This window comes from Eublepharis macularius, chromosome 16 (genome assembly GCF_028583425.1).
Source record: "Eublepharis macularius isolate TG4126 chromosome 16, MPM_Emac_v1.0, whole genome shotgun sequence".
NCBI classification, from domain to species: domain Eukaryota; kingdom Metazoa; phylum Chordata; class Lepidosauria; order Squamata; family Eublepharidae; genus Eublepharis; species Eublepharis macularius.
In genome coordinates, this window is record NC_072805.1 from 23,459,938 (window position 1) to 23,483,023 (window position 23,086).

A 23,086-nucleotide genomic window follows, 5' to 3' on the forward strand; every position below is an offset into this window, starting at 1 on the left:
CTTACTGTACTCCCAAGCGGAAAAAGCGCTCAAGAGTTCTAACAACTCCCAAGCAAAAGTGTGCCCAAGAGTCCCACTGACTCCCAAGCAAGGTGCGCCCACGAGTCTGACTTACAACTCGCAAGCGGAAAGGCGCCCAAGAGTCTAACTTAAAACTCTCAAGCACGGTGCGGCCGGCTGCCGCGGGGCTTCAGGAACCTGGCTTCAGATTCCCAAAGCTAAACTGAACAACCAAACGGACTATCGATCCCTTCACGTTTCCTCCGGAGCGGGGATTGAAGCCTAAGTGCTGGCAGGAACGGGGTTTGGACGGACTTAGGAGAGACGGGGGAGGGCGGAAAAGAATTTTATATGTGCTGCTTCAGGATATATATAAATCTATAGAGCCTACTTCTGGGATCCCACCCACATAGACGCGTTTAGGCGGCCCGGAAGGTGGCCAGGAACTTCACCAGTTCAGAGGTCCTCACCCACAGTACACCGGTTATAACGGCTGGAGGGCCTCGCGGTGCACCACAAAAGGCAAGTAGTCCAAAGCTGGCTGAAGGAGGAAATGGGGGAAAAGCCAACCCACAAGATAGAAATGCTCGCTAGAGCCACACACACTCACACTTTTAATTCCCTGAGCTAAAATTGCGCTCTTTACACTGAGGTCTGGAAAATTTTCCTCTAAGTCAGTTCGCTGAAGACACGCGTGTCGACTCACGTGCGTTCACACGAACTGGGTTATGCCCGCATTCTCCACCAGTAAACTGTTACCAGAACTGCTCTTTATTATAATGGGGAATTAGCTGTAGCAGTCTGTAACTATTAATATTAAGCGACGATCATAACCTATGTATACGGAGGTCCCGATCCCAGACACTCTAGTGAAAAAGAGGCAGACAAGGAGTAAGGTCCAAACACGTGTATTGAGTGTAGCGTAAGCCTAGCTTGCACAATCATACAAAGAACATACAAGGTCTAAGAAATACAGAGTAGGAAATACAGAGACGTTCGCATTAGCTGGTTCCCAACGATGATAGGGGGAATACTCACTTATCCTGAAGCGAAGCAGAGACACAACAGCGAGGTGGCCCAATGCCAGCACTGGGACCACAGACGGACAGCAAGGAAGTCTGGATAGGAATGGCCTAAGCACCGAGTGGTCTGGGAGACCAGCTTAAATACCCCAAAACGTACCCTGGGGCTGGTGCTGTACTTGGTGGTTCTCACAGATTAAAACAAAGGTTCTAATGGGCTACTGAATGGCTTGGATGGGCCACTTTGGTAATCAGATTGTGATAAGTGACACCTCAGGAAGAGGGGACAAAAGAGGGAGGGGGAAATCCAAGTGGGCTGAAAGGATGTTCCAGCGGACAGGGCTTGTCCTGATGTCATCAGCTTTGGAATGCGGAGGTTTCTTTGAGATGCATTCTTTAAGTGCTTGGGATGGTCGGCACTTAGTTCCTTCTCCGGGGCGGCTCCTAAGATATGCAGAGCGGGGCGAGGGGCTCTCGCTGCGGACGTGGTGTGCCCGCTTCGCCGAAATGGCTTCCCAAAGCAGTCTTCTTCCCAGGGTCTTCTGGCTGCCTGAGAACATGGATGCCGGCTGGGCATAGCTGGGGCTGGATAGCAGGCTGCCCGGTAGCGAGGGCAAGCTTGGCGACCGACCCGCGGGAGGCTCCAGGCGGGAACTGACCAGGGAGCGCCTAGCCAGGCTCGCTGGAGGTTTCCCCGGCAGGCGCCCGGCTGCTAGCAGCGGCTTGGGCCCATATGAGGCAGGCCTCCATGGAGGCAGCGGGAACAACACTTTAAAACACAGTCCAAAGCAGGGAACAGGCACGGTCCGTGGCAGATGGCAATGCAGGCACGGGGCACATTTGTAAGAAAGTCCAAACACACCCTGGGAAATCCAGATACAGGTCAGGGCAGGGCTGCCCAGAAAGAGAGTCCTTTTGTGCAGTTAACCAGACATGGAGTCAGTAAACTACACAGTCTATAGCGGCAGCAAGGCAATTGACACGCAGGCAGGAAACTGACACGTGTATCAGAACACACACGTGCAAAGCAGTCTTTGGTGTAGCAGTAAAACAGCAACGCAGGAAGCTTTAACACAGTTCATAGCAGGCTTCAAAGCAGGGGAGGGGGCCTACTTGGCAACATCAGCAATCTCCACTTTAATTGATCTAGAGTAATAGAGGTGGCCATGGACTGGGAAAACCCCAACCTGTGGTCCATTGATTTTCATAGACCATGTACCACAAACTTTTCACAGACCAGCCCTGTTCATGGACTGGTTCATTGGTCCAAGGTCTGTTAATTCCGGCAGCCCTGGATCTCCCTCTTCATACCCAGAGAGCCCAAACTTACAGAGAATCTTCAGCAGTCTCTCCTCCAGCCACCCTCCAAGTTTGGTCAAGATTGCATTTCAGATGTCTGAGTTACAGACCCCCAAAGTGGCCACCCCCAGGAAATTTCAAGTAGATAGTAGTAGTTGTAAATGCTAATTAACTTGGCAAAATCAAACAAAAAAGGGTGGAGGAAGAGCCCCCCCCCTCACCACACAGACACTTTTCCAGCCATTGCCTTGGGAAATCATTCTTGCTCCTTGCTCGCTTAGAGAAGAATGTGAGCTCTCTGTTTGGCAGGCAGAGCAGCCTATCAAGGTTTTGAGGGCTAAGTTTGGCTGCAGAACATCCACCCCTCCATTGCAGAATGGGAGCTCTCTGCTTGGCAGGCAGAGCTGCCTAGCAAGGTTTTGAGGGCTAAGATTGGCTGCAAAATGTCCACCCCTTCATTGCCTAGGGAATTAATTCTTGCTCATTGCTCCACAGAGCAAAATGGGAACTCTCTGCTTGGCAGGCAGAGCTGCCTAGCAAGGTTTTAAGGGCAGCAAAAGGTCTGCGAATGTCCCCTCCATTGCCTAGGGAATTGATAGATTGGTGCTAGGATTTCTGGACTCATAGACCATGGACTAATGGACCGGCCCCAAATGACCAAAATTCATGAAAATGTGAGTCCCATGAACTATGTGTTCGCGAACCACGAACCAGGCCAGACCATGTCAAATGTAGTTCCGTTTTCCAGACCGTGCACATCTCTGTGCAGTAATCCAAATAAAGGTGGCTTCATTTGTAGACAAAATGCTGCAGGCATGTCAGATGTAGGCTGCCTGTTATAGCAAGGATGACCCCTTCTTAGGATCACCAGCTCCAGGTTAGGAAATTCCTGGAGATGTTGGGGATAAAGACTGGAGAGGGCAGGGTTTGGGGAGGCCAGAGACCTCAGCAGGGTATAATATAGGGTTGCCAGTTGTCAGGTGCTTAGTATCACTTGTCATACCCAGAAATACCCTGCTGGCATGTTTTATGTTTCATGTTATGGTTATGGTTGAATGCTATTCTTTTACTGGCCTGCAAATGTTAATCATCTTGTCTTTCAAACCTGTGATGTGAAACTATGCAAGGGAGGCATTTATTCCTGCTGTTATATCTATGATCCTCTGTACTGCACCAGGGCCTTTCTTCTTAGCCGGGGAAGAGGCGCCTGCCCACATGCCAGGACCTTGAAAATCCCATACACCAGTTTTGCTGTTTTCCTGCTTGGATGTTTTCTCTCTGAGCTTAGCTGACCATTAGACTAGGGGGGGATCTTAGAATTTGCCTGTGCTCTGGAAACCTATATATGTTTGATGATTGCACGTGAATGTCATTCCTGGCAAAGATGGAGTAAGCTCTTGAGACTAGCAGGTTTTCAATAAAGTTCTTTTACTGCCTACAGTGAAGTCTGCGTTGGAAAATTCCTGGAGATTTTTGGGATGCAACTTTGGGAGGTCAGGGTTTGGGGAGGGAAGGTTCCTCAGCAGGTTATAATGCCACAGAGTCCACCCTCCAAAGCAACCATTTTCGCCCGGGGAACTGAGCTCTGTGACCTGGAGATCAGTTGTAATCCTGGGAGATCTCCAACCACAACCTGGAGGTTAGCAATCCTACCCTTTCTTTTGGGGTCCTTTTGGGGCTTTGCTCCTTCTATTTGTGTGTGTGCTGAGTATTTTAGCTTGCTGTTCAAAGTGAGTTTAAATGAGACTCTGAGGGCCTAACTATACCTTATACTGCTTAGGGTTCCTCCTTGGGTCCTTTGAAATAGAAATGGACTAAAAGTTCCTTGTGGAAGCTGAGGGCATTTTCACATGGAAGTTTTCCTGCTGTTTGGGTGCTGACCTGCAGAGTTTTTTCTTCTGGGTTTCTTCATATCATTTCCATTTTCTGTCCTTTTGTGGTTTCTCAAATGCTTTCACCATGCTTTTTACAAATCGGATCAAAGGTGGTTAGAGAAAACATGGAGAAATTATAAGGAAAACACGGAAAGACAGCACCTTGAGGGTGGTAGATCCAGAGGAGTTAGCTGTGTTAGTCTGTAGTTGCAAAATGGTAAAGAGTCCAGTAGCACCTTTAAAACTAAAAAGTATCACAAACAAGTAGAGACAGGTTTCAAACAAAACATTGCCAAACAAGGACCAAACAGTCTACAGAAACCTGATAGAAAATAACAATAATGCAATTTTAATGAAAGTGCCAATGCAATGAGTGCAAAAAGTACAAGGTAAGTATTCCAATATATACTCCAAAAATACTAGGGACTATCTGTCTACACGCATGTAGCCCCAATGTACGGAATACAGTCCATACAACACATGTATAATAACATGCATATAAATACAAAGTTCATCTTTCAAGGTGTACAGTTCCAACGGGTTGTTTCTTCTTTCTTTCAGGCAAACCTGCCAATGAAGGGCGAAGAGGGTCCAACAGGAGCCATAAGGTCGATAAGGAAGCTCCCAGGCTGTTGGCAACGGGTGCGCTAGCAATTAAGACAGCCCGTTCCACGATGTACTGCTTTATCAAGCCACTCCTCTGTTGCATCATCTTCTCCAAACAGCGGCTGCTTCCACACACGTTGGATAATCCACTTTCAATACTCTTTAGTGAACATTTGGAACTGCTTTTCCATGTGTGGAACAAAAAACCCACTTCCAAAGGATTGCTAAAGCACATCGAAAGTGCATTATTCAACGTGTGTGGAAATGGCCAGCATTTAAACCAGCATTGGTAAGTTTCTTCCTGAGTCATGATGATTCAGGACTGTTTGGTCCTTGTTTGGGAGAATCACAGTTTTCTTTGTCAGATGCATCTGACGACGAGAACCTTGAGGGTGGCAACCCTGTTTGCAGGAATGGAAACAGTCCTTCAAAATCCTAAGAATAATGAGCATGTATTTAATCAATCAATGTTGACAAGGCACTGCAAACTTTTTTTTTTCTGACAGCAGTACAGGTCAAGAGCCAAAGCATCATATTTTACCGAACCTTGCACTGTTAAGAGGTATCATGACCATTTTAAAGGCACTCTTGAGTAAGCTTAGAGATTCCTCATTCTTTCCCAAACTCAAGCCAAATTATGCCGTGCAAGAGATGAATGCTATCTATTTTTGGAATAACTATGTGCCACAGTTTTGGATCAGATTAGGGTCAATTTACACTAAGTCTGCTTTCAAGCCATTGCGTAACTGAGTCAGAGACAGGTCATTGTGTCCTGCAGGCCCAAAGATTGCCAAAATGGAAAGGAGAGGAGAGTAAGAGCAGGCAGAGGGGAAGGCAGAGATTGCAGGAATAAAAGAAAAGTCCAGGCCATTTTGAGTCATGACCTGTATAAACAGCCAGACATCAGAATGTTGCTTTAGCGAAAAGGCAGCATTAACTAGAAGCAGGTGGGTTGTTAAACGCTTTCCTTAGTGCTACTAAGTTAGCAAAATTTAGCTTCCTGAGTATAAGAGAATGCAAAAGATTGACAGTGTCTTTGTAATATTTGCTTTATGTACCTGCGGAGCACAATGGAAGCCATCAGACGCCCTGGCTTTTTCTCAGATTTCCAGAAAGCTCCCGTCTCTCAAAGATGCATTCACACCTTGCTAATTCCTGCTAGAAACATTAAGGAAATCTGGCATAAAGCAGATCAGACCACTGATTTAGCCCAGGGACCCCCAACTTGGTGCCCATGGGTACTATTACTCCTACTGACACTTTTCCTGTTGTCCACCAAGTGTCTTTAGAAAGTGAGTGGAACCAAGTGGGACTTTCGCTCAGCAGGACTTCTGATTGCTCATTGGAGACTTGTTGGCCACACAAATTAAAATAATGTTGCTTTAGTGGCAGCTGCCCCTACAGTGTTGATTTTATTCTCTCTCATTCCTCTTTCCCAGAGTATCCCTCTGCATGTGGAGGTATTGTGTGCATGTGAGGCAGGAGAAAGGGGAAAACTCTCCTTCCCTGCACTGTTTTTGCATGGGGGTGGGTGGGGGGTGAGTTTGGGAGAAAAGCAGGAGCTTTCACTCGCCCGGTGGCAGCTTTCTGAGCCCTTTGTATGCTGGTTTTTTTTTTAAACAGAAGCCAATCCCCAAAGTGATGTGGGTATGCACAGAGCACGGGTTAGCTCCGTGGAGAACTCGTAAAAGAAGTAACATGTATAGTGACTGTTAGATCACATGTTAGATCACTAAACATGTAAATACATGTTAGATCACTATATTTCAAATGCAAGTCACAGAACAAACATTTGGGAAGACCGCCTCATCCCTATCTCACCATCTCTACAGACATACATGTGCATTGTCACCTGACTCTAAGCATATTTTCTTAAGAGCATGCCCCTCTGTTCTCAATAGGGGCCGTTTTCACACTGCTTACTGGCCCTGGAACATCGTGCCAAGCTCCCGGAATGACAGTGTCTTCCTGGCATGATTTTGCACGAGAACTGCAGTTCTCGCATGAAATCGCGCCAGGAAGACGTTGTCATTCCGGGAGCTTGACGTGATGTTCCGGGGCTGGTAAGCAGTGTGAAAACGGCCAGGGTTTGCTGGCTTCAGGATGCTTTGGGGAGTCCTTACTGAGTCTTCGAGAATCACAGTTCTCTTTGTCAGCTGCATGGAGGGTAAGAAGAAACTGGTCAGATATATAGGTGGAGAGGGGAGGGGGAAGTAGATGCAGTCAGTAGCTTCTGATAACGGGATCAGTTTGCTTCTGATAATGAAATCAGTTACTTCTGATAATGAGATAACCTATTCAATCCAAGCCTTACTGAGTCAAATTTACATATGAATTCCTCATATGTAAATTAATATGTAAATTTTGACTCAGTAAGGCTTGGATTGAATAGGGACTATGAATGGTTATCTCATTATCAGAAGAAACTGATTTCATTATCAGAAACTACTGATTGCATCTACTCCCCCCTCCCCTCTCCACCTATATATCTGACCAGTTTCTTCTTACCCTCCATGCAGCTGACAAAGAGAACTGTGATTCTTGCAACTTATGCTACAGTAAAGTTGGTTAGACTTAAAGGTGCTACTGGACTCTTTTCTATTTTGCTCCTACAGACTAACACGGCTAACTCCTCTGGATCTTACCGAGTCTGTGAGTTGATACCCTTGACCTCCATCACAAAATTCAGTCCTGATGGTGTTACTTCAAATGAAGTCTAGCAGGGATCAGGAAACTAACAAGAGTCGTTGATCTATGCTGGGGTGGGGGGAGCAGATATGAGGCAGTAAGCCTGTCTACCTAGTCCATAAGGATACAAAATTCATATCCAAATCCATATTCCATTACTATGCGTAGACCTAAAGAAATTCCCAGTCTGGCATGTTCATGTTTTAAATCTCTGTATATTTCAGGCTGATCAATAAAAGTAAATGCAGATTTTGAAAAAAAGTGATTGTTGTGTTTACTGGCAGTGACTTTATACTGCCTATTTACTGCAAGGTACCTACATCATAAGCCACACACAACTATCATTTTGGTTACCTGTTGTAATGATGGTAGTGGCAAAGCTTTCTTTTCAGCTAATTCAGGTGATTCACAAACCAGGCAGCAGAACTGTGTTTAAAATTTTGTAAAGCTTAAACATCACCTTTGGAGAGTGTGAGTCTACAGTAAATTGTAGGTTTTTAAAAATAATGTTGCACTGTGCTCTCACTAAGAGTCAAACATTTCCGCAGAAACAATGGGGTGGATCCTGCCCACATTCTGTCCCACCACCAAGCAAAGTTTGTTTATTTATTTATTCATTTATACTCCGCCTTTCCTTTTGGCTCAAATTTGAAGACTTCATTCAAGCTCAGGAGGAGCCTTCATCCCAATTAAGCAGCTCATCCATTGGAGGAAGAGCCACTTAAATTGGAGGGCTGCAGAGCGGATGGTTGGATCCATTCCCAATAATTAATTAAAAAAAACAATAGCCCTGCACTGTTCGGTTTGAAACTGTTTCATGCCCACAAAAATTCCCCATGATGCTTTATTTTCAGCCCTTTGTGTTCAAAAGCATGAAGTGGTTTCATGTTAATCTCAAGTGAAATCAGATCAGGTGTCCAGGCTCTTCAAATACCCAGAAGCAAACAGAATGATCTTTCATAATTACTAATTACTTATAACATTTTTTTTAATCAAGGGACAATATGGAGTGGCGGATACAGTGACAGACTTCCTCCAGGAAGTCGAGAGTTCAATTCCCACGTAGCCATGGTGTGTTCACTGCATTTCCTTGAGCCTGGTTGAGAAGTCTTCTAGTGCCTAATTCTGGAGTGAGTGTAAATATGTAATACCTATATATCTTTCACAAAGAAAATTGGAGATTATTCTTATATTTTTCTTTATATTAGTGTTCCGCCCCCCTCCCCCCCCGGCTGTTTTTTCTTTTTAATTTTTTTTAAAAAATCTTATATCCTGTTTAAAAATCCTTAATAAAAATTCATACATGTATCAAAAAGAAGTCTTCTAGCCCTATCCAAAGCAGAACCATCTGCTTCTAAGTTGATTGAAGTTGCTGAGTAGAGATGGGCACGAACCGAAATATGAACCAAAATTAAGCATGAACCAGGCTGGTTCGTGGTTCACGAACCACGGTTCGTCAGATCCCATTTCTGATGAACTGCCATGAACTTTTAGGTTGGTTCATTTGGTTCGTTTTTTGGTTCGTGATTGCAGACAGCCTGGTGCCAATCAATCAGTTTCCTAGGCAACAGAGGATGGACTTCCTGCAGACCTTCTGCTGACCCGGAAGTGATGGTTTTCTGACCTGGATGTGCCGTTTTCACGGACCAAATGAACCAGTTCGCGAGCCGGGGCAGGTTCGTGAAAGTTCGTGATTCATGAAATCTGATGAACCACGAACTGCATGGTTTGGTTTTTTTCTGGTTCGTGCCCGTCTCTATTGCTGAGTCAAATAAACCTACTTAGGGTGGCACCCGTACAGTCTGACCTGAACTCTGAGCTTTCTGTGGCCTCCAGTGGCAAATTCTCAGGGCGAGGAGTCAGAATTAAGAGGTAGGCTATTCCTTGCTCAGCTTGAGATTCCCTGCTATTGATTCTACTCACCATGTTCATCAAGTTCCAACACTAGACTTGTCATGTTTGTAGCCCTACATCCATGCCATTGCTCTAGGTGTTGAACCATTGCTAATACTGTGCCTTGATTTCATTTTGCAAATGCTCTAACTATGATGGTTACTTTCGTTTCTCCCTCTAGCAGCCTGAGAATGCAGCTGTCTTATCTTTTCTTTCTTTGACGCTCACAGAAGTGACCTTGTGCTGTTTAAAATGTTACTGTTGAATCTTATGCCTCTTTGTCCTGTCTAGGATGATGCATAAACTCCAGAAGAAGTTCCCAGACCCTTTCCCATGCAAACCTGTGATCAAAGCGGGAGGAGGGAAATGACTGAGTATTTAGAGCTGTATTTTTCCTCAAGTCTCTATTCCTATCAAGGAAATGTGTATTGCTTAGATGGTTTCTTGCCTCGGAGTAATTCTATAGACATATATATATAGAAATATTTGATTTCTGAATAAACCCATTTAACCAAGAGCTTGGACTTCTTGTTGCAATGGTATCAAGGACCTGTCTACCGTATCCTGTCATCCATAGCCTGACAAGACTCAAGGCATAATTAGGTTCTTCCTCTGACATATGATGAGGTGCCATGCAGTACTAGAAGCAGATAGCAGTACAGTTACGGCTACCCTAACTGCTCTGCCCTTGTATTTCCCTGTTTAAGGAGACTTTGCAGTTTGCAACATTACTCACAGGAGTGGTTATGAGGCATATTAAAATGGCAGACGGGGAGGCAAATAATACACAGGCAGACCTCTTTGTCCCTAGCTTGCCGCTTCTGCCTGGTGCAGCAATGGGATGAAAATGAGAGCGGGTGCCATCAAGGCAATAAAACCATAATGATATGGGAGGTTTTGAGAGTGTCATTGTGACATGTGATGTCACTTCTGGTTACGTGACTGAAAGTGATGTCATAGCATTGCAGAATGTCATGCAATGCCTAGCCCTGCCTACAAACCTCCCAAGGGCTGGCAACCTTAATAACACCCATGCATGGGTCTTATGCTCCTTACTGATCATTTCAAGCTGGGTAGCCGTGTTAGTCTGTCTGTAGCAGTAGAAAAGAGCAAGAGTCCAGTAGCACCTCTAAGACTAACAAAATTTGTGGTAGGGTATGAGCTTTCATGAGTCACAGATCACTGCTTCAGATACTTCTTCAGGTATAAGAAGTATCTGAAGCTGTGACTCATGAAAGCTCCTACCTACCATAAATTCTGCTAGTCTTATAGGTACTACTGGACTCTTGCTTTTTTCCACTACCAATATTTTCATTTGTTCTGACATGACATAAATAGATTTTTTATTTATTTTATATATATATATATACAGTGCTAATTACACTGAAAGCACCTTCCATAATAAAAACATGTCAAATAACTTGGAAATCAAGATAACAGATTTACACTGACTGCCAGCGTTGTGTTATGGTTACTGTGCCATGTTAGTACCTGTAGGACCCAAATGCAAATTTCCTATCCTCTGTGAAGGGCATTGGGTGACCATGGGTCGGAGGGTCTAGGATTGCCAGCACATGGCTGGCAACCAGCGGGAGACTTATCAGCCATGGGGGGGGGGAGGGTCCTGCTGGTAACATAATAACATCACCAGAAACATACTCAAACAATTATCTGCATGCCCGAAACTGATGCCAGCATATTGCTGGCGACAATCTAGCATTTGGGTAAAACTCTATGGCTTAATCAGAGTTTTGTCCAAATGTAGGAGTGTCCCCACTGAAGTGCTGATATCACTTCTGGTTGCACAAGGAGTGACATCAGCAATCAGGACGTTCCTCATCACCACCATTTTCCTCCTTCTAGCCAGCTGAGCAGTAGCAGAAAGTGCCCGCAGGTGGAAACCTGGGAACCGCATGAGACAGCTAGATAAAAATATTGAAGAAATCAAGAAAAGAATCTCCACACTGAAAAATGTAACAGTCATGAGTTTGCATCCTAAGCTAGTCACTTCCTTAGATTCTAGGTCCTGGCAAAGTGAAATCATTCTTATCTTATGATTGGGCCCTGACTGCTAGATGGTGCCTGGAGCTCTTCTGGCTTTGATATTAGATGACTACTTGACTTCTAATATATTGCGTAGGAGAAGGGAAGAGAATGGAGGTATGGCACACATTGGAGAGCAACCTTGCTCATTTCATTCTATGAAACAACAACCCTGTATTGTTCTTCTTTTAGGGCTTGGAAGGGCACACAGACTGTACACATGTTCCCGAACTTCAAGCATTAGTAGGCATTATACTGTAGTCATGGGAACTCTGAATCATTGTTCAAGGATGGTATCTAATGAATAATGCATGGCCCGCTATTCACTTGGATTTCCTGTGTGCTAGAATATTAACAATTTCCTCCGCTTGGGATTCATATTTGTCCTTTTCTATATTTAACAGCAGCACAAGTATTTTATTTATTAGATGGCATTTGCCTGGCTCCCCATTTGCTGACGCATCTCTCTTTGTTGTTCAACACATTCAGCTCTTGCTACCAAGAATCCTTGCAAAAATGTCCCCATCTATTAAAATTATTAATGAAGTGAAACATATTCATACATTTCCCCAGTGGTGTTAACCACAACAACCCACGAACTCATTAAATAAATGGTCAGATCTGAAATAGCAAAATGGAAACATACGGAGTCAGTGCTGGGTAAGGCCAAAGAAGATGGTTTACTTCAACTGCAGGAAGTCGTAAGAACATAAGAAAAGCCCTGCGTGACCAGACTAGAGGTCTGTTTGGGCCAGCATTCTATTTCACTTGGAGTCCACTAATTTTTCTGGAGGTTCCAGCCAACAGGGCACCGAGGCCAAGATCTTCCCCTGATGAATCAGGAATCATGTCAGGGAGGTAGCGCCAGGGCTCATTTCGAGGGGGAATGCGCAGGAACACAGTTCCGGCAGTTCCCCAAATAGGTCACGTGTTAGGTGGCCTCGCCCACCTGACTCTCGTCCATTTTGGGCCCTTTTCAGCCTGGATTGGAGCTGAAACGGCCCGGATCAGGCCTCTGACAGGTGGTGGATCACTCTCCCACTCAGCAGCAGCGTGGCATATGCCAATGAGTTATGCTTATGATTTCCTCCAGCTCTTTTTCTACAAAATGACCCCTGGGCAGCACCAAGCCCTATACATGCTTATGTTCTTGTCTGAGCTTGGAATAGGACTCGGAATTGCTTTACCCAGTAGCCGTGTTGATGTTCCCTTGACATTTATTGCAGTGAAAACATAGCTCACGCCTGACATCATGCCTAACAATGGTTTTCGCAAACTGTAATTTAAATATCAAACTATGTATTGAGTTTCGGAGGTTTGGTTCAGGTGTGAAGCCGAATGATTCTTCAGTGCCAAGAGAACAGTCTTAGAAGGAGTTCTGGCTTTGCACATGTGACCCAATTCCTCTTCCTCTTCCTGTCATGTGCTGTATACTAATGAGACACTTCTTGCTCTATGGGAGGCAAATCCAAAAGCCATGCAATACCTTTTATTCAGACCCAACAAAAATAACACAACCCAGTGGGAAAGCTTTCAAGTTCTTTAGAACTCTTTGTCAGACGGGATATTAAAAACAGACAGGGAGTGGAGGTGGGGGGCATGTTAAGGGCTGATTCCGCACACGTTGGATAATGCACTTTCAATGCACTTTATTAATCGTTTGAGGTGGATTTTTTGTTCCGCACACAAAAACATCCATTCCAAATGATGTATAAAGAGGATTGGAAGTGCATTATCCAATGTGTGCGGAATCACTCAAGGACTCTTTGTTGGCATTCTGTAAGATGTCTGTAGGTTACAGGACTTGTCTACATGAGACATGTGATGAGAAACAGGTCAGGGGTTTCCTGACCCAACTTGCAGTGACATGTACCACTGGGGGTACTAGGGTTGCCAGGCAACCTCCCTGGCAACCAACAAGGGGTGGGGGGACTTACAGGGTCATGGGACGGCCATCAATGACATCATCACATTGCCGCTGTTGCACTGTATCTAAACCAGGCCTGACCTGAGTCATCCGTAACAGGTTGCTCCCATCTTCTTAATGTGGAGTGATGGCCTATGGTTTCTCAGTTCAGAGCTCATGCTTAGGAACGTATCCCCCTCCTTCTTTAAATGTCCATGCATGGGTTGGAGAATCATTTCAATTTTATTTTCTTTGGCAGATTTCCCATTTTCCAGTGTTTTCTTTTGCAGCATTGAACTGCTGTTTTCTCATTATACTCCACTATTATGCTGCTGAGAAAAACAATGATCGCTTTTAGCAGGGATACTTCTATGGAATGCCATTGATGTGGTCAAAAAATAGAGGGACCACAGTTTCATGGAGAAACAAGGAAAGAAACTTTAACTTTCTGAGGAAACCAGGAAGTTTATGAAATATCATAATAAACATAAACCATTAAACCATCCACTTCAAAATATGTTTTTTTGCAAATCTGCTGCAAATCCACTTCAAAATATGTTTTTTGATCCTGGTTTTTATGGACAATCCGAGCCATTGTTTATCAATTCAGACTCCACCTCAAACTGTAGTTTATTTATTTATTTAGATGTTTATACCCTGCTTTTCTCCCCAATTCAAATCGCATCTCAGGTGGCCGAATTTCACGCCACCTACTACATAATCCTTTAAAGCGGAGATTCTGAAGATTGAATCTGGTATCTTTTGCATGCAAAACAGATGCTGTAACAACAACAACAACAACAACATTCAATTTATATACCGCCCTTCAGGATGACTTAACACCCACTCAGAGCAGTTTACAAAGTATGCTATTATTATCCCCACAACAATCACCCTGTGAGGTGGGCGGGGCTGAGAGAGCTCTGGGGAGCTGTGACTGACCCAAGGTCACCCAGCTGGCTTCAAGTGTAGGAGGGGGGAATCAAACCTGGTTCTCCAGATTAGTGTCCTGCACTCTTAACCGCTACACCAAACTGTACTGCTGAGCCCCTCCCCATGTGCTACAGAAAACACTGATGGCACATGGGTGTAGCCTCAGTCAGTACAACTGCTGCAAATAATTCTTAGGGCCTTTCAGATCACACCTTGCTAATGCGGATGATCAAGGATTGGTCCATAATCAATTGCAATCCACAACCCACTTATCCCTGAACAGTTCCATTGTTTTTAAACTGGTTTTCTTAGCATTAAATCTGTTCCCGCTTGCAGTCGGTCTGTGAACTGCACTTTAGTGGAATATCACATGCAGAAGTAATTGTTTTCACAGCTGACATGTGAATCACAGACTATTTCATCTAATTGGGTGTAAAAATGGGCAATGTTTATGTTTTATGTGGTCTGAAGTGTCAAGTCAGTTACAGAGCCCTGAACAAATAGCTTTGAATCCAAGTTTCTCAATATCAGAGCCTGGTTTCCAAAAACTGCGCTACAAACCTAACAGCCGAGGCCCAGTTCATGCAGACGAGGAAGCTGTTCAGATCGCTAGCGCAGGATATGGTGCAATCGCTTAAAAGCAGATAAAGTTGCACGTTTACAAATGATGCAATTCCTGATCGTAAAAAATGCCTGACCACACACTGGAATAAAACACTATTAAAAATATTACACATTTCAACTGACACCTAACAGTATTTTCCAGTATTTATAACTTATTGAGTCTCCAGAGGGGATTTGTTGCTGAAGAAGTGATTATCTTCATATAAGGAGGGTTGGTTTTTGAAATCAGTGTTATCACTGAGGAAGTATATTGCAAAACGGGGAACTTTGACCCATGTAATCCTCCCCCCCGCGGTCTGAAGTGGTACAGTCCATTCTGCCACCTCAACACTCTGCTGCCTCATTTCCATTTCATTCTACTGCATGTCAGCTCTAGGCTTGAGATGCTATTTATTTTCAGCTGGAACCCCCTTTATAGAAAGCCTATGTTCTATTACTAAGTTACGGCCCCTCTAATACAGTTTTATAATTGGGGAATGAAGCATCTATGCATATTTTGCCAAATACTGTTTCAAAAATGCTAATTTGACAGTCTGTTTCTTTCCTCATTGGCTCTGCTGATAAACTGTTCCCCACACTGCAAGTAAATGGGACTGCTTCCAGCCGAGACTCCCTAATATTTTATTTTTAGGATGTATTCTTTTTCACTGTATTTGAACTGAGGAACATGCATCTGTGCCTCCGCATGGAAGGGGAAGGAATTAATCTCCCTCCCAAACACAAGAGAAGGACACCAAAACACTAGAGAGAGTCAGAGACATGCCCCCACCCCCGCAACCGTTTTCTTGCATTGTAGGAAAAGCCTATCTTTAGAAAAACCAGCCCAGGGTCTGCTGAGACCAATTACAAATTTGAAGAGAACTTTCAGGAGTTGGGGAAATGGGCCTTTGGGGAGATACTCTTTGCTTTACACAGAAAACTTGTCTGTTTATGAGGAAAATGGAGAGGAAAAACCAGCCGTTGGGAATCAGCATTTCAAATAGACTTGTGTTGGGCTGGATCTAAATAATAAAGACATCTTTGGTTTTAACACCATTGTGAATGTTGTCTTTATTTCAAGCACATGTAGGTGAATAAAAATACCAAGGGAAATATGGTATATTTTAAGGCAGACAGCAGTCTCCAATCTGGTTGCGAATGTTGACACTTTGAAAGCACCTCCTGCTCTATTGATGTGGAGAAAAGACGGGACAGGCTATCTGCTTTGGGTAAGAGATGCTTTGGGGAGGAAGCAAATGGGCACTAGGAAACTCATCTGCAGGAATCATTTTGAGGATCACTGCAGTGACATAAGAGAAAAATGCCATGGGTTTGTTCAGGCAACAAAATGGCGCTCAACCAATGGCACTCATGATGGGTCGGAGTGGGACGGAATCCTTATGAATTTTAGGGAGTCCATATTGTAATGGTGGTTGTGCTTCTGTCTTGCATAGTTTTCTGTGCGTGTCGGGATGAAGTGAGGAATTCCTGATCAGCGCATTTGTTAGCCTGGTGATTTTGCGGGTTGGATTTTGTTTCAGTTTTTTGTATGTGGAAGGCTCCAGAAGTTCTTTAATCTTCCTTTTGTATTCTTCTGTTTTCATGATCACTGTGGCATTGCCTTTGTCAGCTGGTAGAATAATGATGTCGGGATCCACATTGAGAGTCTTGATGGCGTTTCTCTCCTTATGTGTTATATTGCTGGTGGGAAGCTTTTCTTTCGTAGAATCCTGGCCATCTCTCCTCTTATTTCCTCAGCTTCCTCTTTTTTCCCCCTTCACTTCTAAATTTTTATTTAAACTATAAATAGATATAAATTACCTGCTAACATCTTCTCCACACATTGACACTGAGAGATCTCTGTCTTTTGGTGCTACACCCCTGAAGATGCCAGTCACAGCTGCTGGCAAAACGTCAGGAACTACAATGCCAAGACCACAGCCAAACAGCCTGGAAAATCTACAACAACCAATGTTCTAAGGCCATGAAAGCCATCGACAATATAGGGTTGCCAGTGTTCAAACCAGACCCTATAGCAGATAATGACCCTAACTCCATGCTCTGAAAGGCTTCACCAGGTAATTTCTGCAGATTAAGCTGCCAATTTACAGATGGTTCCAAATAGAGATGGGCGCGAAACAAACCACTGAACAAAATTCCATATGGAATGGCTGGTTCATTTGCACTGAACCAGAACAAACAATTTTTTTTCAGCTGTTCTGTGACCGGTTCAGAGTTTCACAGACCCTGTGCCAGTTTCAGCCCATCAGCTGAACCCAGCACGGGGTCTGTGAAACTGTCAGCCCCTGCACAGGAGAAAGGGGATGTCAGTTTCATAGACCCCGCACTGGCGCGAGGTCTGTGAAACTGACAGCCTCTTAGAAAGGTGCTGCCCGGGCTGTCAGTTTCACAGGCAGCTCAGGCAGCAGGAAAAGAGGCTGTCAGTTTTACAGGCCCCCACGCCGGTTTCAATGCGGGGCCTGTGAAACTGACAGCCTCTTTCTCCTGCTGCCAGAGCCCCTGCGCCGGTTCCAGTGCGGGGTCTGTGAAATGACAGCCTCTCGAACCATGAACCCGAACCAGGAAAAAGTTGGAAGTTCATGGTTCGTGGAATGCAATGAACCACAAATCACATGGTTCGGGTTTTTTTGGTTTGTGCCCTTGTCTAGTTCCAAAATTATCCCGATCTGAATTCTCTGCTTCTTGATTTTAGAGTTTAAAGTTCCCAGTCTTGTTTCTGAAGTGGAATTGATGCATTAGGAATCCTCTATGTTTTTGTATTTTATTTCTGAATTTTGTAGTGTTGTCAGCAGTGGCTGCTGAACAAGGCATCTTGCCTGAGGCTGCCATTACCCATCACCACCTGCTGCCCACCAGCTTTATATTTCATATGTGCATCCATCAGCGACTATAGTTTTGATTTCCTCCATGTCTTTCCCCCCTCCTCTATAATAACCATGCACATGTGAGCATTGATGAAGCTCTGCATAAAAAGCAATCTTCATGTGTATTGCAGCAGAAGGTCAAGTAATCTCCAGTAAACCACCATGCAAAAAAGAATACTGAGGCACATCAAACTTACGATGATGTCAAGATTGCTGTTTTGCAGTGTTTTATCGGTGCGCAGATACACTTTGACACAGGGAAGGAAAACAGATGCAGTGAAGAAACAGAAAGTTGGAGCAGACTGAACAAGTGCTAATTCTAGCATTTTGTAGAAAATTTCTGGCACAATCAAAATCAAAGATCAGAAGGCAGCAAATTTCCAGCATTGTAACAGAAGTGAATTGGAGAAATCTGCACATTGTTAGCTGAAGTTACAGGCCGGAGAGCAGGTCAGGGTTTGTTGGATGAAGCCCTGGACACAGTTGGTTTTTCTCATGGAGAATAATGCCTCAAGTACTTAATCATTTTAGTTTCTCCTTTTCTCTTTGCCACCCACTAGCCAGCCTGTATTTGTCTCCTGCAACTGTCTTCAGCTTTCTTGCCTTCACATTTCTGGCAGCTTCTTCCTGGGAAAACTATGGCCCAGTTGCACAGTGCCAGTCACTGGGCCAGGCCCAGTTGTCCAGTGGGGAACTTGCAGGACTTGCAACAGGCACTTCACTTTCACTTTTATCTCTCTTCCCACCATCTTTCCCTCCTCCAGGCAACCTTTTCCTCCTTTCTTTCCTTTTCACCCACCACCCATCAATCTCTCTTTTATCTGTCCCCCTTCAGCTATATTTAGTTATTTTCCCACTTATACCCAACCTTTCTCCACAATGGGGACCCAAAGCAGCTGACATCATTTCCCCTTCCTCCATTTTATTGTCACACTAACCCCCTGAGGAAGGATAGGCTGAGAAAGTATAACTGACCCAAAGAGGGTTGCCAGATCCCCCAGGCTTGAAAGTAGGGGACGGGTGTGTGGGTCTGATCCATAGAATTACCTTCAGAGTGGGTGCAGCGTGCCAAGCTCTGGAGCACTTCTGCGTTGCCCCGGGAATGTCGCCATTCCCAGCATGACATGGAAATGATGGGCCACGCCAGGGGCTGATTGGGTGAAAATCGCTCCCTCCCCCCCAATATAGCATTTGGGGCTGATTTTTACCCCATCGGCCCCTGGTGTGCTGGGAATAATGTCATTCCTGGCACAATACAAAAGTGTTCCAGAGCATGTGGGCGCACCCTCTGGGCGTCTTGCCCCATTCCCGCACCTTTCCCCCTGCCTGCAAGGTGAGATGTGAACACTCGGTAGCTTCCATGATAAAGTGGGGATTTGAACTCCCGGATCCTAAGCATCACACCACACTGGCTTTTGTGAGGTGGCTGTTGTTGAACAGCGAACACCTCGATGTGCGTGTTTCATATTTCAGATTTTTCTGCAGACCTGAGGCTCTGTCTTGTCTATGGTTCCAGTCTCTGGATTTAAGTATGCACAGATGGGGCCACATTGATAAGATAGATAGATAGATAGATAGATAGATAGATAGATAGATAGATAGATAGATAGATAGATAGATAGATAGATAGATAGATAGATATTAGTCTGATTCTACTGAAGTCTGGAGTTTTTTGACAACTTGTGACCATCTTTTGTTGCCTGAACAAACCCACGGCATTTTTCTCTTATTACGTCACTGCAGCAATCCTCAAAATGATACCTGCAGATGAGTTTCCTGGTGCCCGTTTGCTTCCTCCCCAAAGCATCTCTTACCAAAAGCAAATCGCCTGTCCCGTCTTTTCTCCGCATCAATAGAGCAGGAGGTGCTTCTGAAGTGCCAGCATTTGCAACCTGATTGAAGACTGCTGTCTGCCTTAAACTATACCTTATCTCCCTTGGTATTTTTATTCACCTACATGTGCTTGAAATAATTGTTTCCAAGGCTTCGTAGAAGTTGCCATCCTCCACACTTTTTGGCCGAGATATAAAGATAATTCAGGGACTGGATGCTACCTCATGAAGTGCTGCAGATAAATTAGTAGATTGAAAAGACAGTGGCAGGGTTTCAGATCCGAACAGCCTACTAAGCTTTTACTTTGAGAAATTAATATGGCACTTGTCCTTCTGAAAGACATTCTGAATATGGATGAAGCGCACTTGTGATGTATTTTTATCAGTGGTGCTGCCATCTTCACCGAGCAAGTGTTCAAAAATTGAATGTGGCCAGCTTCCTATGCTCATTTTTCTTCTGCGCACTCCATACTCATGGATTTATTTGTCCACAGTTTGAAACCAATAGTATTTCAAGTGGTTTGGGGACTGTGCGGTTGGCAGTATTCATCATGTTATCCGGCCTGCAGTGTTGTGACTTGCTGGGATGATGTCCGCCCCTGGATCCTAATTTTAACATAGCTACATTGGTAGTGTATGTGCTGATTCTGCACTTTTGTAGTGGACAGCATTCATCAGCTGGCTGCACGTGTTCCGTTGGTATGTGCTCAAGATTTATTGGTTTGAACTCCAGTTCCAGCTGGCACTGTATGAATGTGCAAAGTGTTTACGATCCAATTCAGAACACCCAATGAGCATGCTCAGCTTTGCGAATCAGACAGGTAAAATGGGCATGGCTGGAATGTTAGAGAAGCTGGCTGTGCAACTTGATCACACCCCAGCAGTATTGAAAGAACCAAGCAAAGCACCTGTCTTATTTCCTTATACTCCACCTTTCTCCCTAATGGGGATCCAAAGTGGTTTACATAATTCTCCTTTCCTCCATTTTATATTCACAACAGCCTTGTGAGGTAGGTTAGGGTGAGAGTGTTTGACTGGCCCTAGGTCACTCAGAAAGCTTCCTTGGCAGAATGAGGATTCAAACCTGGGTCACCCAGATCTTAGTCCATCACTCTAACTACTAGTTCATACTGTCTGGTGTTGGTTGGATGTTGGGCAAACAGATGAAGAGAAGGACTTGTGTGGGAAAGCAGTAGAAATGCAAAAATACAGAATGCAGTTTTTTTTAATTTGAGGATGCTGTTTGCAAGTTGTGACCAAAGTGTGACTCAAGAGGAGGTCCATGATTCTTGAATTTTATCTGGAACGTTCTGGGTTTATGCATGTGTAGGTTCAAAGAAACAGCTGCGAGCCCATTAAGAGACTTCCATCTAGAACTAAAAGAAACCAAGAGGAACAAAACCTCAAGCAATTAACCTAATGCACATTTGTTTGTCAAAATCCAAAGCAACATTCTTCTCATTAGAATTTAACATCCTGTCTCTCTTTCCTCGTTCCCTGCAATGTTTTAAATTATAGATATTATTGTATTTAGCAGTTTAGAAAATTGTATGTTGATACACAACATAGTGACCTTAACATTCATCAGCAGTAATTAGATTTATAGCCTGACCTTATGCATGGTTGCTTGGAAGTCAATCCTGCTTCCCGTAAAACAAATTGTGGTGCGCCTGTCAGCTGTTCAGCAGAGAGAGCTGAAGTTAGTTCTGCCTTGTTAACTAGCTGATCAACCTGATTGCTATATATTTTATCAGGCAGTTCACACATACTCTTGTGCTGGGAATACTGAGGGCAATGGGGCTTGTTCTCCAGTGTGTGAGCTTATGAGCTGAACCTTTATGCCTACAGATATTGGTTTTAACCAGGAATGGCTGGGGCTGAGTGATAAAACACAGCATTGTAAAAATACATTGCAATCAGATAGAACACATTCTTCGTGTGCTGTATTTCTCATGTTCAACCCATGGCACCATTGGTGAAAAGATCTTGTGTAGCAGGTGTTGGGAAAGACCATTCTCTGCCTTAGCACCTCAAAAAAGTAAATCTTGGGGAAAAAATCTTGAAAACTGCTCTTGATTGCAATGGTTTTGGGATTGTCACCAAGGCCAAACGTTTGGTCCTCTGGAAAGCTGGCTTGCACTGAATGCAAGAGAACCAAATGCCCCTGAGCTCAGTTTCCACGGAGAACTTGCACGTCTGGCCAAACAAAAAGAAATGTTAATCAAAAGCAGGCTCACTACTCAAACCATGTACACCTGGCCTGCTGTGATATTCATATTCTCTCTAGCTCCTGAAGCCATGCAGTAAGAATGCACGGAATTGCAGAACTGCTATAGAGCTCTTGGTTATTCTGGGATTTCATTCAAGAAGATCAGCTCCTTCTTCTCAATTTTAGTTTGATTCCTGCGTGAGAGTCAACTCTGAAGTGTTGAGCTGGAAAATCCAGCTTCTCCACTCTGCCATGGAAGTTTGCTGGGCGACCTCAGCCTAACCTACCTCACAGGGTTGTTGTGAGGATAAAATGAAGAGTGGGGGAATAATATAAGTTGTTTTGGGTCCCCATTGGGAAGAAAGGTGCGCTGTAAATAGCTGAATAAATAAACATGTTGCTTCTATCAGAGTGCTTTCAGAAAAAGCCAAGAGGTATTTAATCCTTGGAAGGAGCCTGCTGTGTTGTTGGACGTTCTTGCTCATACTGGGAAACATCCAGGAGCACACTGGGAAGTAAAAACAGCCCAGAATCAGAAACAGCTGAGCAGCCCGCGGTACTGTACGTCTGATCTTCAGGGGCCACTGAACTCAGTGGCATCAACAAGGACACTGGTTCACTCTTTGCATCTTCCCACAAAATGGCGGCAGTGCCACTGAGGAGCCGACGCTGAAATGGCTCTTAGAGGTGCTTGCAGAGTTGCTGGGACTTGGCCACCAGCAGGCCTCTAGGGCAGTGGCCCAGCAGGAAATTTCCCCATAAGCTAAATGGCCAATCTGCTCCTGGAGGCATCCAGCATATATTTCATTTTCTCACTGATCTGAGAATGGAAATACATGTTACTGAGTACCTAGGGATGCTCAAGTGAATCTCGTTTCATGTGCCCCCCCCTGCAACTTTCCATGCACCCGCTCTCACAGTCACACTCCAGTTTGCTCTACGTGAATACCTTCACATATCCGTTCCTCCTCAACTGCTAAAGGTATCCCAGTTTCCCCCACATCCATTCATTGGAAAGCAGATCTTGACACTTTCTCATGCCTTAAAGAAATGCAAATCGACAAGTTGAAGGAGCCTACAGAACTTGTTCTAGCCCTGAAAACAGCTGCATTGGCGCTCTGCCCTTGGGACATACTCGCAGATGCAATTGCACAAAGGGAGCTCCTGTGAAAACAGCATGCACGTGTGCCAAGCGAGAACAGCCTACACTGAATTGAGGACCACACACAAAATCCTGCACTCAAGCGTCCCCAGTAAATCACGCGTATTTCCACTCTCAGACTGAAACCTCTT